Source organism: Hyperolius riggenbachi, chromosome 11, assembly GCF_040937935.1.
Source record: "Hyperolius riggenbachi isolate aHypRig1 chromosome 11, aHypRig1.pri, whole genome shotgun sequence".
Classification (NCBI taxonomy): domain Eukaryota; kingdom Metazoa; phylum Chordata; class Amphibia; order Anura; family Hyperoliidae; genus Hyperolius; species Hyperolius riggenbachi.
This window is the reverse complement of record NC_090656.1, coordinates 89,770,013-89,792,784: the sequence shown is the minus strand read 5'-3', so window position 1 is coordinate 89,792,784 and position 22,772 is coordinate 89,770,013.

Here is a 22,772-nt window from a genome sequence, read left to right as displayed (position 1 = left end):
CTGGTACTTTGTAACTCAGCTTGTGAGGACTGACTATGATGACTAATAGGGCTGTCTCCTGACACCCAGTTCACAATGTCTTCAGTGTGGCTCTGCACAATAGCCCGTGGTTTCTGTGACGTGAAATACGATCGTATCAGACTGGACCCCCTTTTGGGATTTGATGCATCACTGCCTGATACTGAGTGTCCACTACCTGTGGCTGAGTGGCTAGTACTTGCTGCTACTTGGCTTCTGGTTCTGCCTGCAGAAGTCTGTCCCCGGACTGCTGTGGACTGACCCCTGCCTGGTGCAGAGTGTCCCCTGCCAGCTGCTGACTTTGCTGGCGGACCCTTGCCTGCACTGTCTCGACCACGGCGAGCTTCACCTCTGCCGGACATTGTTTATTATTTGTCTCAAATTTTTAATTGAAGTATAGTGGAAGGGGAACAATGTCAAAAAACTTTTGCTGAATAAGTGAGATAAAAGAAAGAATGAATAAAGGACAGGAATGAATACAATAATACAGTGGAATTAAAATAAGGAAAACAAATGAAAAAAGGATGATAGGACTACAGATCACAGCATGGAACTATATAGCTATATACACAGTCCTCCTCCTATCTTCTGTAGCTGCCTAACACTAAATCACAGAAATCCTTACACTAAATAGTAATACGAGTAGCTAGGTAGCCAAAACACAGATTAGAAATAAGGAAAATAACAAAAGAATGCAAGGAATGTGGATGTGGATGTCACTGGCTGCAGCCTGTGTAAGCTGATTCTTCTCAGAGTCCTCACAAAGCCCAGCACACAGCACAATAACACCCAGAAACTGAAAGCAGAGCTGTTGGAAGGAAGCTTTTATACTGAGGGGTGGGCTACATTTCTATTGGTTGCTTACAGTGTAGCAGCCACCAAAAGTTTTACCTGATTGGCCAAATAGTCTGTTTGTGAAACTACGCGTATGAAAATACGCGTAAGCGTAAGCTACGCCTATGGCGTAAGCTACGAATGCATTGTTACATACGTGAGAGTGTGAACTTCGATTTACGCGTAGTATACGCCTGGCTGCGTATACATACGCATTAAAAATACGCATGCGAAGCTACGCAAATTACGCAATCGCGTGCGTATATTGCGTATCACTACGGAACAGCAAAAATGACTACGCGTATTTTGCTACGCGTAGTTTTAGGCATACGAAATGCTACGCCTATGCGTATAGCGTAAAATACGTTGCGTAGATTCGCATATGCGTAGTTTCTGCCCACCCCTGTTTTTAAACCTGACACTGAGAGCTGTAAACTAGCTATGATTAAGGACCTATGGTCCGAAACACGTCAGCGGTGTGATTTTAGCTGTATTGGGATATGTTCTAAATAAAGTATATTGTGAAGACATCGGTGCGGATCCTTCCTTCTTACCTTGTTACACTTCGGAAACTTGTAATTTGTAGACAGACAATATTACTTGCGCACAAAAGCAAATATGATAACTGTATGAGTAATAAAAAGTAGGAAAACACATTTTTATTGAATGTTATGTCAGAATTTTAGACCATTTTAAAGAGAATCAGTAACATTAAAATAAAATGAAAGAAAACTGATACCTTGGAATGGGGAAGCCTATGGATGGTAATGAGGCTTCCCCTGTCCTCCTCAGCCAGCTCGATCCAGCGCTTGAACCCCTGAACAAACAAAAACAATAATAATATTTGCCACTGCGTGCAGGCACACCCAATCATACTTAGGGATCTTTCACACCAGAGCTGATTTCTGGCGTTTTGTCGCAAAGTAAATAGTTTGCGTATTCCAAGGTAAAATGAAAGTCCATAGACTTTCATTTTACCTTTCACATCTAACGCTGAGTTTTGGTGCGTTGCGGTTCGACGCACCTGGGAGCTTTTCATCGTCTGACGCCGGCATTTTCCCATTCGGTGAATTATAACTACCGTCGCTGATAAGCGTCGCACGTCAACTTCCCAATTTCACTCAACGTGTGCACGAAATCGGGTTCGTGCAAGCGTTAGCTAATGTGAAAGAGCTCTCGGCTATTTTTGTTGCAGCTTGAGCGAAAAGCAGCTAGTGTGTCTGCGCGCATTGGCAACAGTGGACTTTCTGGGGTCCCACCACTGGATGGCCTCTGCTGAGTAAGATGCGCGAAGCCTCCTTAGGATCCAGAGGCTTTGCCCTGCTGAGGTAAGTATCCCGTAGGGGCACTTTAAAGGGTGTATCTTCAAATAAAAAGATAACATTTTGGCACATTGCTTATTATCCTCCCTGGCAGTAACCTCTAATCAGGCTCGGGGTGGTAAACCGCAGCTCAGAGTGGTAGACCCGAGCCTGACTTGTGGTAGCGACTGGGAAGTCTCTTCGGAGTATAGCACGCAGCGGGTGTTTCAACTCACGTCCCGGGGATCCAGAGGCCTGCAGCCATTCTCCTTCCTGTCCTCGGAGGCTCTGCATCCCCCAAGTGAGGTCGCCGTTTTGTCATCATGATGACAGACGGCAATCTCACTATAGGGTTACAGCTAAACCTGGAGGACTGAGGGAGAATTGCAGCGCTCAATCCCAGTGAGGTGAGCAAGTGCTGGGCTGCTGTAGATCTCTCTAGCAGCATGATTTATTACTGGTTTTAGGGTCTGAAAGGGTGCAAAAAAATTGCAACGCTTTTAGACCCTAAAATCTGGAAATAATCATACCGCCAGGGTCGTTAAACTGTTAGATGGTATATTTAAATCTGTGCCCAGAAATAGGCTCTAAACAATTTTACTACAGGAAGAAAGCTCAATTTTTCACAAAAACCATATCCTGGTGGATATTTTACAGCTTAGTTATCACCGGCTAGAATTATGCAGAGCTTTAAAACAAAAATTGCTCTCTCCGTGAAGCGATTAGGGAAAAATAAACCATTTTTTCCTTTCTTATTCATATTCCTGCCAACATTTTCCTGCAATATTCAGTGATATAAAAACAAAATTCTCTTACAACAGCTGATCTGTGCTTATCATTCAGCTCACACATAATAAAGGATGTTTCCAACGTAAAGTCAACATCATGCTGGCAGATGGATCTCAGCAGGTCGTGACAGGAACGTTAATAAAAATAACATTAGTGTTAGGGAAATATTTCTGCTTTTCTGCACATATTGTAATCACAAAATTCCCTAGCAACAGAGCAAATTACTCCATTAAGGGCATCTTCATAAAAATGTTTTTGTGGCTGGATTCAGGGCCAGGGAAGAAGGAAATAAACAAGGTTCTTGTTTCAGTCCTGAGGTTATACAGTATCTCACATTTTTGTATATATTGTATCATATGTTTTCATGGGACAACACTTAAGATATGACACTTTGATACCACGTAAAGTAGTCAGTGTACAGCTTGTATGATAGTGTAAATAACTTAACGCACAGCCATGTCTAAACAGCTGCCAACAAAAGTGATTACAATTCTGCCTTAAGTGTCAATATTTTGTGTGCCAATCATTATTTTCCAGCACTTCCTTAACTTTCCTGGGCATGAAGTTCACTAGAGCTTCACTGGATGCCACTACCTCCTTGATAACATCACAAAGCTGGTGGATATTAGAGACTGCCCTCCTCCACCTTCCTTTTGAGGATGCCCCACAGATGCTCAATAGGGTTTAGGTTTGGAAACATGCTTGGCCAATCCTGCATTTTTATCCTCAGTTTCTTTAGCAAGTCAGTGGTTATCTTGGAGGTGTGTTAGTGTGTTAGGGGTCGTCATTGTGTTGAAATACGGCCCTGCGACCCAGTTTCTGAAGTTTCTGATTATGTTCTGCCTAGTATGTCACAGTACATGTTGGCAATTATGGTTCCCTCAATGAACTGGAGCTTCACAGTGCCTGAAGCGCTTATGCAGACCCAAACCATAACACTCCTACCGCCATGCTTGACTGTAGGCAAGTAACAATAGTCCATGTCCTTAGTCTGCTTGTCTTCAGCAAACCGTTTGCAGGCTTTTTTGTGTGCATCATCTCTAGAAGAGGCTACCTTCTGGGACAACAGCCATGCAGAATAATTTAATGCAGTGTGCGCTCTATGGTCTGAGCACTGACAGACTGAGATACTGTACATCATAAGCCTGGAACCTAGTACAGGGCTTCTCAGCATTATTACATCATGAACCTCTTAATGAATGATGGTGTTTGCTAAGTACTTCCTGCTGCGGGTAACATCAACTCAAGTAACCCTGTTAATTTTTAGAAAAAGAATATTTAGATGTAGAATGTATTCTCGTCAGTGTTCAAGGCGGAAGTTGTATAATTTGTTAATTATTTCACGTCTATACTAATGTAAACAGACCATGTCACCAGGGCCAGTTCAACCCCTGATGGGGCCACAATATATTTGACAACTGGAACTTGTGTTTATTTTCTATTGTGGTCATGACCACTACAAAAAATAGCATTAAATTCTAATGTTAAAGCCTCTTTTCTCTCTTCCTTCTTTCTTTCCCGACAAGTGACACTTTGTGTAACAAATAAATAAACAAACAACAGCTGGGTATGATAGTACTAAAAGCAAAAAAAAAAAAAAAAAAAAAAAAATCTACAGTAGGGTTAGTGCTGACTAGTTCAGCACTACCATGCATCTCTTGCTACCCCCTGCTGCAATTTTCTGATATGAGATAGGTGCTTGACTGAGGGAAAAGAAGATAAGCAGAAGCAGTGCTGAACTGGTCAGCACTAAGCCTGCCAGTGATTTTTTTTTTTAAGTGGGTCCGCACTGCTGTAGTCAGTCACTGTCCCTTTTTCCCACCTTTATGTGCCAGCCATAATGTTTTCTCAGACTGGAATGGATGAGCCACCACTCTCCACCTGTAACATACAGACTTAAAGGATACCCGAAGTGACATGTGACATGATGAGATAGACATGTGTATGTACAGTGCCTAGCACACAAATAACTATGCTGTGTTCCTTTTTTTCTTTCTCTGTCTGAAAGGTGTTATATATCAGGTATGTAAGTGGCTGACTCAGTCCTGACTCAGACAGGAAGTGACTACAGTGTGACCCTCACTGATAAGAAATTCCCCCTTTTTTCTCTTTCTTGCTCTCAGAAGTCATTTTCTGCTAGGAAAGTGTTTTATAGTTGGAATTTCTTATCAGTGAGGGTCAAACCGTAATCATTTCCTGTCTACAGGTCAGGACTGAGTCAGCCACTTACGTACCTGATATTTAACTCTTTCAGACCGAGAAAGAAAAAAAGGAACACAGCATAGTTATTTGTGTGCTAGGCACTGTACATACACGTCTATCTCATCATGTCACATGTCACTTCGGGTATCCTTTAAGGAGATGACATGGCTATGCACCTTCCCCACCACATACAAACTGAGTCTAAAGAATGCTTAATACCTGAAAGCTTTCTCTGTTTTCTCTAAGTGGCTGTATGGTGGCATAGTGGTTAGCGCTCTTGCCTTGCAGCGCTGGGTCCCCGGTTCGAATCCCAGCCAGGTCAACATCTGCAAGGAGTTTGTATGTTCTCCTCGTGTCTGCATGGGTTTCCTCTGGACACTCTGGTTTCCTCCCACATCCCAAAAACATACAGATAAGTTAATTGGCTTCCCCCTAAAAATTGGCCCTAGACTATGATACATACATACACAATATAGACATATGACTATGGTAGGGATTAGAATGTGAGCTCCTCCGAGGGACAGTTAGTGACAAGACTATATATACGGTACTCTGTAAAGTACTGCGGCGCTATATAAATACTAAATAATAATAATAATAATAGTGTACTGGTTACGGGCTTTGCCTTTGTTCAATAAGCCAGCACCTATTTCAGCCAGGAGACCGTGTGCAAGACTTCCGAACACTGCTATTGCCTACTGAGCGTGCCCTAGTGGCTGCAGCTCTCCACCAAGAGAAAAGTGCGTTATAAATGTTCTGTGTCTTGTCTAAGTTAGCCAATAAATGGTATCATCCTGATCTAAAACTTCTTGCTTTTACTACACTCTCTCTCTCTCTCTCTCTTTCTCTCTCTCCAAGTTCCCAATAAACAAAATTGTGGTCATGAATTAGTCAGCACTAGGCCATCTAGTTGTCATTTGTTTCTGCTTTAAGAGGGCATTAAATGCAATAATTTTCAACTTGTAACATGACTCACATGCTGTGGCTGCTCTACCTCTCTCCTCTCTCAGCAATGTAGGTTAAGTGATCATACTAATGATGCTAGAAGCTACAGCATTTATCAGAAGCTAAAAAGAAAAGCTTGTCTCGATTCTCACTTTAATCACAAGTCCCATACTGTTGAGGTTTTTGGATTATAATTCCGGCAAACTTCCTGTTGGACTTACATCTATACATTTCTGTGTTATTTATATTTCATTGTGTAGATAGCCCAAATATAAATTACAACGTGGAAAACGCAGTTATCAAAAGCATCAGAGGAAACAGGAAACAGAATCTGTGTTCTCTAGGGACATCTTGACAAATTGTTCCCTAAAGAATAGAACATCCATCCATAAACATTAGTTTAGCATATGGAGCTTGTGCCTGTTTCTTGTCTATATAGTATGCAGTGTGTGTATGTTTCATCCAATCTTCATCTGTAGTTTCACTTTTACTATTTTTTTATATTCTATGTTAAAAGGGAACTCTATGCAAAATTTATAAAAAATGAATGCTATACCCATGGTAAATTTAAATGAAAATAAAATAAAAATCACCAGTTTTCCTGTATTGGCATGACAACTGTGGATGACACTGTCAATTTATTTGTTATTTGTTGTCAATTGATAGCCTGCAGAACAGGAAAATTAATATAAGTTATTGGGATTCAGCATTGTCACTTAGGTATTAGCTAACAGTCACTGCCAGGGTTCATAGTAAATGCAGTTCTGTGTCCAGCAGATAGGTGGTGCAGGAGGCCACATCAGATGTCCCATCTAGCTTTACAGCTAGTATAACGTAGTGGGGCTAGAATTTTATTTTAAGATAAAACGAATGCCTCACCCCCACCCCCATGTTTATTCCCAAACACCTTGCATACAAACTAAATCCCCACGAGGCATCATTGATGATCTCACATGGATGCTATCTGTCAAGTTCTCGATATCTGGTGGAGAAGGGTCATAGCATCATCTCCTGTAGGGGGTTGATTTTTATATTGTATTGTCAGTTGTTGTGGGGTTGCTTACTCCAGCCAGCAAAAAAAAAGTAAGCTGTTAAAATCTGACAGCAACAACAGGTTTTGGACTAGTCCATCTTCTCATGGGGGATTCTCAGGATTTTCTTTGTTTTCAAAAGCGTTTCCTCAACCGCAGTTGCTAAGTCTGACAACATAATGTGCAAGTGAGTAGGGTGGCTGGCAGGTATTTTAATATTTTGGCAGTTAAACTGCCTTTGAAAAAATGCTGTTAAAAACAAGTAAAAAACCCTGAGAATCCTCTATGAGGAGATGGAGTAGTCAAAAAAACTGTCGGTTCTGTCAGATTTTAAAAACTTACTTTTTTCGCTGGAGTGGTCCTTTAACTGGAGCTGTATGTATGAACAGAATTTATAGCGCTGAGCATACTTAAAGAGAAACTCTAACTTTGTTGAGTTCAGCTGTATCTGTTGCTAAGATTAATGGCAAACATTATTTCATCTTGCTTTTCTTGTTTTGCGAGCATACAAAACACTTCCATTCCACAGCCTTCTTAATAGGCATTGCAAGAAGCAAAAACTTCTCCCAATAATTGCCTTAATCCAGAGGCTAAAAATGATTGACAATGGCTCTTGCCCTATGCCCATTAATCCTCTGCATTTTCTAAACCCAGTTCAGGAAGTTTTTATATGTATTTAAAAAGGCACGGCAGTGAAATGAAGTAAAACGCACTAAATCATTCAGAATACTCACTTTTACAGTCATTTTTGCTGAATACAGCATCAGAAACACTCCCTGTATACTGCTATATATTGAATGTAGCCACACCCTCCCAGTGATGTTTAGCCAAGGCTAATTAGCTATCTGGAATACTCCCCCACCCACCAAGCATTCTGGAAAAACAGGTATATTTTGTACTGGCTTTAGAACGCTCAGTAAATAAACTTTCCGCAGAGGTTACCTGACAGGACTAAAGATGTCACCACCTGTGATACATTTCAGAATGTAAATCAGGGTGAGGTAAGATTTTACAATGGGCAAACGCTGACTAAATAATTTATAAATGAATATTGTAAAAAAAACTAAGCAATATTTTTTATTACTCTAGGTTATTTTCTCTACAGTTCCAATGTTATATACATTTTATTTGAATTATGAATAAAAACATTTTGTAAAAAAAAAATGCAATTTTTCCAAAATAAGACAGGAAATGCACATCTGTATGGATTCACATCACAGCTTCTCATTTCTTCCTCAGCAATTTCCATCAGCTAGCTTACTTCCTCCTAGTCAGTCTGAAGCTATCATTGGCTATTATCAGTCAGGAGGAGGGCTGATAGGGGTCTCTACTCCGTCATACTCATAGGGTATGTTACAGGCTAACTGGACATGAGCAGGCAGCTATTAGTCCATAATCTGTGAACTTGTGCACTAGGTCTTATCCTTTTTATTGTACCAAGAATACATTTTTTTTTACTTTTTATGCAAATTTAATGCAAAATAATGCGTATATGAACATAAATGATACTTTGTAGATAGACCAAACAGCAGCTAAAAATAATAATATATGAAGGTCCACTAAAGGCAAAACAAATAAAAAATAAATGCAGAGCTATTGCTGATCAGTTAAGCACTGCCCTGCATTTCTTCATTTCTTACTGACACCTGTGTTTTCCGTACTGTAGTCACAGGTGTTGATCTCCGGTCCTTGAGGGCCATATTCATGCCAGTGTTTTGGATGGACTGAGAAATGGACATGTCATGTGTTCTACTTGATGACTCACATCTTTCCTGATTCAGCCCAATCAATTCATTAAGCTGTGCCAAAGATGTGTGAAAACCTCATCCCTTGAGGACTGGAGTAGGACATCTCTGCGAGAGAATGCAACCGCCATCCCCAACCTTCTCTCTCATGCCAGAGGTAAGACCTCTGCTCTTCTACTGGCCAAGTGCACTATAGATTAACATAGGTTGCTGTGCTCATGTACCGCCTAGCATTAATGAATGAAGGTTTTGAACACCAGTGTAAAATCCACAATCCTAGCTCTGACATTAGATGGGTGTCTGGGAAGGAAGGAACCTTCACACACCATACACTATACAAAATATCTCCAGAGATATGGGGCGGTAACATATGCAGCGCAGTTCTAAACTAGCCAGCACTTGGCGTTCTTGTTGTTATTTGTTTCAGCTTTAAAGTGTACCTGAGGTGACGATTAGGTAAACATACGTGTACAGTGCCAAGCATATAAATAACTAGGTTGTGTTCCTTTTCTTGTTTTTCTGTGTTATAGACTTAAATGTTCAAGTTCTTTGGGGTATGGGATGACATGGTGTCAGTGGAGGCCTGATTAGAAGTGTGGCAGGGTGTGCCCTAAAATTGTCCCTCCTTCTTATCTAAAAATGTTGGGAGGTATGCAGTTTCCCTCCAGTTGGGACCCAATTGGACTATACTAACCCTCACTGATCAGGAATAACCGCCAGGGACGGGATGTTCCATAAGGCACAGGTGCCTGATGTTGGAAAGGTGACTCACTCCTCTCCTCAAGTGCCTCCCATCTGCCTTACCTATGAAGAGTCCCGAGCGGAGTGTAAATGAGAGGTTACTCACCCGGGTTTCGGCATTCCACTGACCAGATCTCCCTTCAGTTGGGAGCACCTCTAGCTACCTAATACTTGGGGGCACCTCTAGCTACTTAATACTGAGGGTCCCTCTGGCTACCTAATACTAAGGTGCACCTGTAGCTACCTATGACAGGTAAGGGAGAAGTGACAGCTGAGCCAGCCAGCACACTTGCGGTGCAGTTCGGAGGGTGTTTGTAGGTTCATGGAGGGCAAAGTCTAGGGTGCCAGGACATCTGTGCCTATAGACTCATGTGATGTAAATCCAGGCCTGATAACAGGCATATATGCCACTCTAGTCCCACAGGTATAATCTGAAGAGAAGGGACAAATACTGGGGTGATTACTGCAAGATCCCTGCTGTCTTTTTGGCAAAGAAGTGAAGAGAAATCTACCCGATGGGTTACTACCAGCAACAAGAGATATACAGGATCCTCGGCCTTTTCCTAGGTTCTTCATAGCTAAAAAGCAAGGTTTGCCTTGATTCTCATTTTTCCCGAGTCCTAATGTTTAGGTTTTCGGAATATAATTCTGGCAAACATACTGTTAGACTTCCATCTATATATTTTCTGTGATATTTATATTTCATTGTATAGATAGCCCAAAGATAAACTACAACATGGAAAACACAGTTATCAAAAGCATCAAAGGAGTTACAGGGAAAAGAAATCTACAACCCTTTAGAGGCCATTATCAAAATCTTGACAAATTGTTCCCAGATGAATGGAACATCCTTACATAAACATTAGTTTAGCATGTGGGGCTTGTGCTTGTTTCCTGTCCATACACCATGCAGTATGTTTTATGGAATAATCTGTAATTCTTAGTAAAGTTTTATATCTATGTTGAAAAGGAGCTCTGCCAGCCAATTGAGAAAGTCCCAGTCATTCCCTGTTGTGCACAAATACAACTAAATGGTCCAACTGCTAGACTGAGGAACCGCTCGGACTGATTGTCGGTGTTAGGGACAGGAGAAACAAGTTGCTGTCTATGTAACACTAAAGGTGCCCAGACATGGTACAATTTTTTCGATTAGACAATTTAGCACGTTTATTCCGTTAGATCAAATATAAAGATTTTTCCAACATGTCTGATTGGATTTTTATTGAAAAAACTCGATAATCATTCATTTTTCTTGATTGAAAAAAAAAGATTCTTTTCAACTTTCATTCGATTTGATCATTTTGGTCAAAAAAACTTAAAAATTTAATGTTTTTATTGTACCGTGTATAGGCACCATAAGGCTGGGTTTCCACTGACATGCTGCATCAGTTCTCGGACATGAACGGCTATGGGGATTCGGGTGCATTGTGTGAAAAACTGCACACTATTGAGATGCAGCCTATTGATTTCAATAGGCTGCTATTCCACATCCAAATATGCCTGTGGGAAACTGCTGCGGATTTGCTGCAGTGAAAACTCGCCTTAAGGCCCCATTTACACTTAATCAGTTAGTGTGCGTTAGTACGCATTCGTGCACGTTGGTACACGTTTTTCCATAGCAGTGCATTGGGAAGAAGATTTCAGTTAAAACGCGTTAAGTGTAAGGGCCTTTTTCCACTACACGCAGATTGGATGCAGAATGGATGCAGAAAACTGAATCCAATAAAAGCCTATGGGCCTGTTTCCACTAAACACGATTTTTCTGATGCAGATTTTCCCATAGGCATTCACTGGTGTCAGTTTTTCTGCATCAATTCGGCATCCAATCTGCGTGTAGTGGAAATAGGCCCTGAAAGAGGCCATAGGAAAACATGGGCATTACTTTGAAAATCAGTTTTCTTACAGTTATAACTGAGAGCAACTGATTAAGTGTAAAAGGGCCCTTAGAAACAGGAATTAGAGGGAGGCACACTGTAACTTACAGCAGAGACTGGTGGCCATGTGCAACAACTGACTGAGATTGTAGGAAGGGGTTGGGGGAGCACTGCATTGTGGTGTTGGAGCAGTAACTGCTGTGAAGAGGGCCTGTGACTGTTGTGGGTAGTCTGAAACTGGAGAGGGGTGCGGGGTTGGGTTTGCCTTTTGCCACTGGGAGGTGCCAAATATTACTATTGGGGTTTGGCAAACAATGGGCATAGTTACAGAAGGTTGTTGCAGGGACTAATAATTAGCATCATTTAAAGGAACATAGCACAAAGTTACATGTTGTAGGCACTGTTTTAATGTGCCACACTGAAACAACATGCCTCATATAGAGTATTGTGCTATAAGCAAGCATCACTGCTTCTAGTTTTTCAGATGGCTTGACCTAGACTTGTGATCCACTAAAGCATTGGGCCTTCATACAGAATGGTAGCAGTAGATTAGAATATTGTCATTACAGACCTGCTGTATAATTTTAGGATCAATGACTCTTTATTGCTGCAGGGCCTCTCCTTTCCTAGCTCAGCAATACTGACACCTCTCCTGTTTCAGGTGTTTGCGGCTCCCTTCTAAAACTGGAGGAGATAGGTCCCTACCTAAAACATGCCGTCTTTTAGAGCAGGGTTTCTCAACATTTTATTGGTATGTACCCCTTATAAAACCCTGTACTCACCAAGTACCCCCTAGCATTGAAAACATTATCACAAGTACCCCTTAACAAATATATATTTCATTGTAGTACATGATAATTGGTTCTAAAACATTTCCAACATTTACTATTGCTTTTAATTAGCTAAAATACTAATTTGGTGCTGTTTATATAGGATTTTGTATTTTCAAAAACTTTAAATTTGTTATTCTTGGTTAAGTATATCAAGCCTGAGTACCCCCTGGAACCATCAGAAGTACCCCCTGGGGTACGCGTACCACATGTTGAGAACCTAGGTTTTAGAGCATTCAATAATTTGTATGCATACAATATGTGTGGCGCTGGAAACCTTGAGTCAGGCTTCACACGTAACAAAATGTGTGTGCATTTTGTTATTTTTTAATGGCATTGCATCTGCAACTTTAGAAGCTTTTTTTGCTTTAAAAAAAATGCCTTTTTAGTAAGTTTAATAGGTTGTAGTTTCAGTTTTATTCAATCAGTCAGCTGTTATAAGTCCTCTGCTGCCATCTAGTGAAATATTTGCCTAACTACAAAGGGAGTTATAGATAGGAGCGTATCGATGGTCAATGAGACCTCTGGCTTTCATGCAAATTGCATGCAGTTTGGAACTGGGCCAATCAAAACCATCAGGAAGTGCATATGAGTCAGTTCTGCATTACATTTTGCATTGTTTATACAGGAGGCTCACATTTTAAAGGTATGTAAAGGACAGCTGAAGTGAGAATATGGAGGCTGCCATATTTATTTCCTTTACCAGTTGCCTGACAGTCCTGCTGGTTTATTTGGCTGCAGTAGTATTTGAATAACAAGGGTCTATGGCTAAAAGTATTAGAGACAGAGGATCAGCAAGATTCCCGTCAAATGGTATTGTTAAAAAGGAAATAAATGTGGCAGCCTCCATATTCCTCTTGTTACAGGTGTCCTTAAAGAGAACCCGAGGTGGTTTATTGGGGGCACATGGGACGCAGAGGCATGTTCTCTGCCTCATGACATGCCTCTGTGTCCCCACACTGCCACTCTCTGCCCCCCACCGCCATGCTATAGTCCCCCTAGATAGGGACAATATTTGTCGATATCTTAAAGGTAAACATGTGGGAGAGGGTTTCCCTGTTGAATACGCTGGCCAGGGGCGTTCCAGCAGGGTTTCCAGAGCAGTCATTGGGCAGCTCTCTCTCCCTGACCATGCCCCCTGCAACACTCCGCCTCCCTGCACACTGTGAATGAGAGAATGGATCTCTCAATTCAGCATCGTGCCCCAGAGGTCACGAAAGTGAAAATGGGCCATTGCAGCCCACAGGAGCGGCGGTTTTGGAGGCTACCTGATCAGGTGCCTAGTTTTTCTTTTTAATTTCATTAGCCCACCTTGGGCTCTCTTTAAGGGCCAGTTCACACTTGATTAAAAAATTACCAGTTCAGGGCAGTTTTTTAAGCTCCGCTTAAACGCAGTAAGCGAATCCTATAGGAAGTGTTTCTGATGCTTAAACCAGGATAATTAATGTTAAAGTGGGGATTCTGTATAATTCTCTGCATTCTACTATATGGCACTGAAGTTCCTATTTAATACTTTTTAACATTACTTTAAAAACTAAAAATAAACTTAGTTGAATTATGGAAGGAAACTTATGACGGTTCAGATAGGGATTCCATACCAGGTGTTTGCATCTAGCAAGTGTAAAGTGTAACCTAAGGTCGGTCCTGATTCTGATAACCCCTCCCCCCACACACACACAAAAAAAAAGTTAATTGTACTCTATTTACTCTTTATTCTGGGGTTCCTTAAAACATTGAAAATGCTGTAGACAAGACAAGAAACATGACATAACATTCATATGGTGATAGTCTCCTGACAGACTGAAACTGCTTCAGAGTTGCAGCCAGTTAGGGCACTCTCCGCAGGCAACCAGGAGCATTAGGGAGCCTTGCCCAAAGACTCCTTACTGTTTCACATACTGGCTTGAGATGGAATTCCAACCCTGGTCAAAGTCTTGAACCCCACATCAATGGCAGCACCATTAACCAGTACACTATCTCATAATAAAGATGGGGTGCTCTCCAATATCAGGACAGAGCCTACTGGATGAGGAATGGCTTAAGCCCCGTCTACACTATGGGACATTGCGGCGATCCGGCGGCTCGATTAGCCGCCGGATCGCCTCTTCCGCGTGCCCGCCGCGTCCCCGCTCGCCGCGCGTGCGCCGCATTCGATTCCCCGCTCATCCCCGCGATGCGCCACCTACCTTCCGCTCGATTCCCTGCCATTGTCCCTTCGCGGGGAGCGAGCAGGGAATCGGTGGTGCGGAGATCCGTCCTGTCGCATCGCGGCCGCATCTACTCGTGTAGATGCGGTTTTAGACCGGCACACTGCCTGGCAGTCCGAGAAGAGTATCTTGTCCTCATGTTTGAGGTCTTCTGGCTAAGACTAGTTGTATGTAGCAGCATTTTTCATAAACGACTCTCAGAACTAAGGTAATTAATTGCCCAGCAATTCAGGGTACTCTGAAAATCTTGTAAATCACCATTAATCATTTGACATTTTCACAAAATGAACAGGACAAAATAATCTGGTTTTAATTAGATTTATTAAAATAATTAAAATCATCTATAGAAACAATAGTAATTAAAATACTTTTCAGGTTCTGCAAAAAATATTGTGAAATATCTACACAAAAATATTTCTCTTTATTATACATATATTGTACAGTCACATTCCATAAATACAGATGTTTGAAAAATACTGGAATAAAATAGTCATTGTGCTCTGATTATAATACTTAGCCTGCCTTAAAGTGAACTAAGCACTACATTTTGAAGACTTCTTAAAAGAACCTCTCACTAAGGAGGTTTGTTAATTGTGTGGGCTTAGGGGGTGCAGCAGGCATTTACTTACCTATGGGGCTGCTCTGTAGCCCCCCCCCCCCATCATCTATATGGAGGCTTCTATTTTCTATCCCCCATGCCCAGCATGCATTGCGGCTGCCAGGGACATAGTACATCACTGCGGGAACCTGTGATTCTGTGGTATGGGTGGATAGAAGATGGTGGCTTCCATATGGATAGAGGAGCTACATAGCAGGCTCCCATCAGTAAGCAATTGCATGCTGCACCCCAAAATCCTGCTCAGTTGAAAAAAAAAACTCCCTTAGGGGTAAATTTCTGAGCATATGAGCATCCAGGTGCTCAGTATGCTTTAATGCCAGATTTATAAAGGTAACCAGTGACAGGATTAAGTCTAGTAAACATTACCCTACATGTATGAAGGCACACAGGGTAATAGTACGTACTGCTGTAGAGCAACAGAGATGCCATCAGGTGGTCCGTCCTCTCCTTAGCTTCAGCGCTAATTTACCATGATGGACAACCTCACTAGCCAGTAGTGAGGCTGGGAGTAAGGGAGGTATGAAGCTATTCTTATTCTTGAATAGTTGGGATTTTTCACAGCAATAATACACAACCTGGGTTTTACAGCTACTGAAGTCCTCTGAAACATATTTAACATGCATGGCAATCCGGGCTGGAGTTTTGGAAAACCACAAAGGCCTAGATCTTGGGCTGCTGCTACTCAAAAAGGTGATTGGACACAGTAAGGGGGGTGGGGGGGTTGCTGCTTATGGAAGAGCAGGCTGCAAAGTTGCAAACGAGAGCAACAATTGTAAGAGGGGAGCTGCTGTCTAAAGAAGCTGTACAGGACAGGGGCTTCTGTACATGATTATTTGTGATCTATTAATTAACATAATCCATGATGTGGTACATGCATATGACTTATAGAAGCCAGGGCTACACCTGGATTGGGATGGGGTGCCAGCATAAGGAAGAGCAGCCAAAAACAAGAGAATTGGCCCAGGGTGAGAAAAAGTATAAATCAAGCTTTGGTGGCAATAGTAGCCATCCTGGGTTTTTCTGGCTACTCTGAAACACATTTAAAGGGACTCCGAGCTCACGAAAAAAAGAAAAGTTGTACTCACCAGGGGCTTTCTCCAGCCCAGTGCTGGTCGGGAGGTCCCACGCCGGCGTCCTGGCTCCTCTCCTTCTCCCCGCTCCGGTATAGCTGACAGGCCGCAGCCCGGGCGACACTCGGTGGAGTGTCGGGCTGCAGCTTCCGCGTATGACGCGGATTACGTCACACGCCGGTCGCCTCGCGTCATCACGGCGGCCGGCGTGAAAGTACTGCGCATGCGCGCTTTAATCGCGCATGCGCAGTACTTTCACGCCGGCCGCCGTGATGACGCTAGGCGGCCGGCGTGTGACGTAATCCGCGTCATACGCGGAAGCTGCAGCCCGACACTCCACCGAGTGTCGCCCGGGCTGCGGCCTGTCAGCTATACCGGAGCGGGGAGAAGGAGAGGAGCCAGGACGCCGGCGTGGGACCTCCCGACCAGCACTGGGCTGGAGAAAGCCCCTGGTGAGTACAACTTTTCTTTTTTACGTGAGCTCGGAGTCCCTTTAACAGTGAATGCATATAGTTCAAACAACATTGTACACATGTGGCTGACTGCACAATATCTGCCCAACAAATGTCTGACTTTATCCGCCAGATGGATTGGGCAAGATGCCTGAAGTCGTTTGGTCATCATTGAGGTTTTGCTAATTGTTTTGCACACGAATGTGAACCAATACTGTGAAAGCTGTAGTTTATCGGACGTTTCAAACAAATGTAGTTTAGCATGTGTACAAGGTTTTACACAACACCTCACTTCCAGAGTGCTGTAAAGCAGCCAGAAAATATATCTTAAAGAGACTCTGTAACAAATTTTTCAGCCTTAGTTCTTCTATCCTATAAGTTCCTATGCCTGTTCTAATCTGCTCTGGCTTACTGCAGTCTTTCCTAACTGCACTGTCTCTGTAATAAATCAATGTATCTTTCCTCTGTCCTGTTTGTCGGGCTAAGGCTTGATTGTGTGGAATGTGCAGGGCTGCTTGTGATTGGTAGAAGCGATACACACCCTCTGCAGGCCCCCTGCACACTCTGAATGACTCACACACTATGCTTAGCTGAGCCTATTAGAAGCTGGTTAGTTTGTTTGTAAACACTGCCTAAAACTGTTAATTACAAGCCAGGATTGCAGCAGAGAGTGGCAAAAACAGCACAGAGGGGCACAGGAGAAAATAAGGAATAGAATGGTATGCTTTTTATTGTAAGAATATTAGAGTACAGATCCTCTTTAAAGGATACCAGAGCCCAAAACATTAGGAGAAACATGTAAGGGGAACTGTGCTAATGTCCACCACTCCCTCCATTCCTCTCTTTCTCTCTCCTTTCATAGGCCAGTGCAGGCGCAGTGATGCCCGACTCCAGCGACCAAGAGGAGGCTGCCAGACGGGCTTTAGGTATGAAAGGATGCATGTAGAGGAGAATGAGGGGAGCGGCGGCATCAGCACAGCTTCCCTTACATGCCTGCTCCCTCCGTTTCTCCTAATATTTTGGGCTCTGGTATCCTTTATGGAGCTGAATTCCAATGCACTGGGAGCAAATGCTGTATACTCCTTTTTCAGCTTTACATAGTGCAAATAAAGTCCCTAGAACCTTGTACAGACATTAGGACCAATTAGCAGTAGGAGCACCTCCTTACCTTAAGAAGTGTCACTGCCACTTAACAATTTATTATAAATATATATTAACCACTGGGCCCCGCTTATTTTCCAGCTGGTTTGTAGCTACTCTTCCCATCCTTTGGAAAGATAATGATGGTATCCAATTTAGGTGTTTCAAGACAGCAGAAGAGCAATCTCATACAGTGACTGACAATAGGGATTTGGTCCTACGCCTCAAAATAAATAAAAAACCCTCAACGTCATTTAGTGGCTTCCAGGCACAATAACTGGTACCAAGTGTCTGAATGCCTTAAGCAGGTATGCATAACTGTATTTTTTTTCTTTGTTTAAAGCAGTCTGAGAATTTTAACTCCTTTTTTTAAAGAGAACCAGAGGTGGATCTTCGGGGGGGGGGCAGATGGGACACAGAGGCATGTCCTCTGCCTAATGACATTGCTCTGTGTCCCACAACCGCCGCTCTCTGCCAGACCCCAACCCCCCGGCCGTGCTATAGCCCACATTTATCGCTAACTCGTAGGTAAACACAGGGGAGAAGAATTCCCTTTCCTCTCTCCCAGCCCCCCCCCTACCTCCCCTGACGTCGCAATGAGAGACACTCAGTCTTTCAGTGCAGCGTTGTGACCTATAGGTCACGAAAGTGAAAGTGGGCCATTGAGGCCCACAAGAGCGGCGGAGAGCGGCGGTTTTTTTGCAGCTACCTGATCCGCTCAGCCCCGCAGATCAGGTAGACTATTTTTTTAATTTTTTTTTCATTTTTTGAGCCCACCTCAGGCTCTTTTTAAGTACAAACTGGAAGTGTGTGGCATGGTAACGTACCCACTTCCCAAATTTGAAAAATTTACATATGAACATTAACTACTTCTAAATTTGTATGTAAACAAACTTTTTCACATTTTACTTGAGGAAAGAGCTGTATTTCCTGAGTTTGCAGCACTGCCACATGCTGGAAAAGTCAGATATCCCATAGTATGACATGATGTATACAAGTATCTTTTCAGATGAAGATGGACTTTATTTAGTCCTCTTTGTAGATTGTTAATGGGTGAATGCTGACAAGTTACAGCAATTCCTTATAATAATGGATGGAAACCATGTACTAGCCATACCTTCTGAAAGGCAAATTGTAAGGCAAATGAATCCCTGAAACTGCATCTAAAGATTTAAGGAAGAAGGTAGTGGAGAGGTATAAGCTCCTGATGTACCGGTAATTATGAAAATATCAACTATTCTACTTCACTATTCAAGTTAAACTTTGGCTTTGTTCCTACCACTTGCAAAACTGTCTTCTGGATCCTGTGTGATGGCCAGCTTTACCGACCTACAGGAAAACTCCAGAGACTAACTTTACTTTCTGTTAATCTGACATGCTGTTATTGTGAATGAATATGATTATTATCGTATCGTATGCTCAATCTGCATTGCACAAGGTGTGACAGGCTTTAGGTTATACTTGCAGTTTGCTAGTTAACAGTTGGAACTCTGTCCAGAATTTTGCGTTGGATAGAGATAAGGAGTGCAAAACTACTGATATAGGTCTTTTTCTTCCTTGGTCTGGGTTCTGCTTGGAAAGATTTGCCTACACCTTCTATCTTATGGAATATTATCACCCAGACCATGAAGTGAGTGCATCTCCCTAAAGGCTCGTATATACGTTTGACTAAAGTCGGCTGAGACGGTCGATAACGATTGCTTCAGCTGATAAACAAGTGTGTGTACGGCAGCCCAGACCCCCAACCCGCAAGCGTTCCGCCTGGCAAATCGACTCACCCAACGTGCAGCAAACGTCTGAGGACTTTGATGTCAGGCAGCTACCCTGCATGACATCACGCACGCCCTGCGCAGTCATCCCTTTGCTGCCACCCCCCCCTTTCTGCATAGCAACAGTACACAACGTCAGCTACATAGCTAACACGCGTCTGTACAGGCTGCCCCACACGTCACACGCACCCATCTTTGCACCTTAAGAGTTGCAAAAAAAGGAGTTATTCTTTTACCATTGGTAACTCTCACTCTTCTCCTATTACTGCATGGTATAGTATTGTGAGTGTGATATACTAATCTAACACTAGGGAAACACCATACAGTAAAGCAGCAGAACAAGTATTACTTGACATTAGTGATGATCAAAATGTGCTAATTACACAAAATTTGATGTAAAATGTTACCACTAGGGTTACACGTAACTACGATTTTGAAATTCAAATGATTTTGTGCATTCCAATCGAAATTTTACGCAATTTTGTAAATTACGTTGAAGTCAATACCAACAATGTAGTGGTTGGTGGTTTATAGCAAAGCCCCCATACATGCTATTGCTACCAAAATTGTTAGGTATGTGAAGGGAAAAAAAATATTCAAAAAGACCTTACAGTTTTTTAGAAAACCGATTAAAAAAAAATAAAGGAGAAAACGTTTTAAAACTAGGTAAAAATCACATTTTGCTGCAGTACACTTTAACATGTACTAGTTCTGACCTCTGTACACACATTATACACTTTCAGAGAATGGACACTATTGGGTCCCTCCCAAGCCTCTTTAAGGGCCTGTTCATACTTGCTGCGTTTGTAGAACGCGTATAAATTCAAAGAAACGCAAGTTGAAAAACGCATGCGTTTTTCTTGCGTTTGAATGCGTTTTCTATTGCGTTTTGCACACACACGTGACCCAGGGGAAAAAAAAGAATTATGGGAACCGCAGAGGAAAACGGACGCTAAAAACGCAATAGTACGCGTTTTTGATACGCGTCCATAGACTTTCATTGCGTCCGTTTCTATGCGTATCGCACAGAACTGCGTGCAGCAATGCGGATAAGAAACGTATGCGTCTCATACGCATACATGTGAACTAGCCCATTCAAAAGCATTAGGAGCCGTTTCTATGCGTTTTTGGTACCAGTACGCGTTCCCTGAAAACGGCTAGGAACGCATATAGTGTGAACAGGCCCTAACTCCTTGTCAACCATGCAGGCTGGTATAGCCAGAATGCAGAAACCAGACTGCTTGGTCCATGCTATTGGGAGGCTCTAGAAGAAGGGGGTGGCAAATCCTTCCCATCTTCCCCAGAGCCTTTGTCCAAACAGTGGACAAGGGGCTCATCCCCACCTCTGGTGCCCAGGAGGATGGTGGTGGTCCCTACCCCAATGTTTGTAGGTGTGGGCCCAAGGGAAGAAGAGTTCAGATGCCCGTCCACTACTCAGATTAAATGGGTATAGGGGTACTGAAATAACCCTTACCACTAAGCGAGTTAAAAAAGACACAACCACAAGAAAAGTAGCTTATTGTTAATTAACCACAAATTGCTACCTTTAGTAAACGTTCCCATAACAATAACTAAACTATAGCAAGCACACTCCCCACCCCCCCTCCCCCGTCTATTGCCACCAGGACCCGCTCTATACCCCCTTCCCCAGAGAAACCACCACACGCTCAGCCCACTGACACAGATCACATTGCGCACAGCTAACCCTGACATCCGCCCCCGGGCCTAAACCCTTTTGGGCACTGGTGATGGGAATGTTATGGACAAAGGCTCTGGTTGCTTTGTCACCCCTCTCTTTCAGAGTCCCTTCATATCATAGACCAGGCGGACTGATATAGCTCAGGCTGCGGAGCCCCAGGCGGTCCAGGCTCTACAATCTGGCTATACTAGACTGCATGGGTGACAAGGGGTTAAAGGAACTTTGGAGGAGGGACCCCACGCTGTCTGTTTTCTTAAAATGTATATGGTGCATGTATAGAGCTTTGAAGGAGTATATATTAACCATTTCTGCCGCCCGAACGTGATGGTCATGTCCAGGCGGCTGCGGTGCCACGCTCCCGCGCGCGATCGCGGGCGCGCCCCTGTGCTGTCCCCCGGTAACCCTGGGATCAGTGAACTGGAACATGGTTCCCGATCACCGATCCGTGTCCCCAACAGAAAAACCGAAGCACTCTTACTAGAGGCTTCAGTCTTTCTGCAAATAACATTTTCCGCGTCCTCCTTGTGCATCCGGTTAGCGAGAAGCACAAGGAGGAAAAAAAAAAAACTCAAGGTGGCCATCTTGTGGCCAAATAGTAATACTACATCTACATATTTTTTACATGACAATTTACACATATAATAACATTAAAAATTAAAGCGGACCCAAACCAAACATTTTTTTAATCAAAAGTATTTAGTTGCACCACTCTGACACATACAAAGATAAATAAACACTCCTTCAAACCTATGAGCATTTCAGTGCATGCTTTTCAGCCTTCTCTTTCAATAACTAGGGTTATACAGGGGGCAGCCATTAGCAATTCCTCCATTGCTGGACACCACCTACTCCACTAGTTTGCCGGATTTTGTCCAGCAATTTGAATGGAAGGGAGGGGTTCCTACAATAAATGTAAAATATTTTATATTTGTCATCATGCAACTGAAAAAAGGCTGCTATTTATCATTATAATTTAGAAAATAGATTTTATTTCTGAAATCTTGTATTTTTAATTTGGGTCCACTTTAACTGTTTATTTCCCACACCAAAATATTACCCAAATAAAAATTTTAATGGAGAGAAAAAAAAAAAAAAAAGACAGAAATAGTTACCCAAGGGTCTGAACTTTTTAAATATGCATTTGAAGGGGGTATACTACGAACATTTTTAAATTATAAGCTTGTAAATAGTGATGGACGCAAAATGGAAAAAATGCACCTTTATTTCCAAATAAAATATTGGCGCCATACATTGTGATAGGGACAAAATTTAAATGGTGTCATAACCGAAACAAACGGGAAAATAAAATACATAGGTTTTAATTATGGTAGCGTAAATTATTTTAAAGCTATAATGGAAGAAAACTGAGAAATAATGTTATTAGCGAATGAATGGGAGGTGAAAATTGCTCTGATGCATAAGGTGAAAAATCCCTAAAATGGTTAAAGTGTACCTTAGATAAGGCAAAAGGAAAAATGTATACATACTTTGAACTGCAACGCAGCA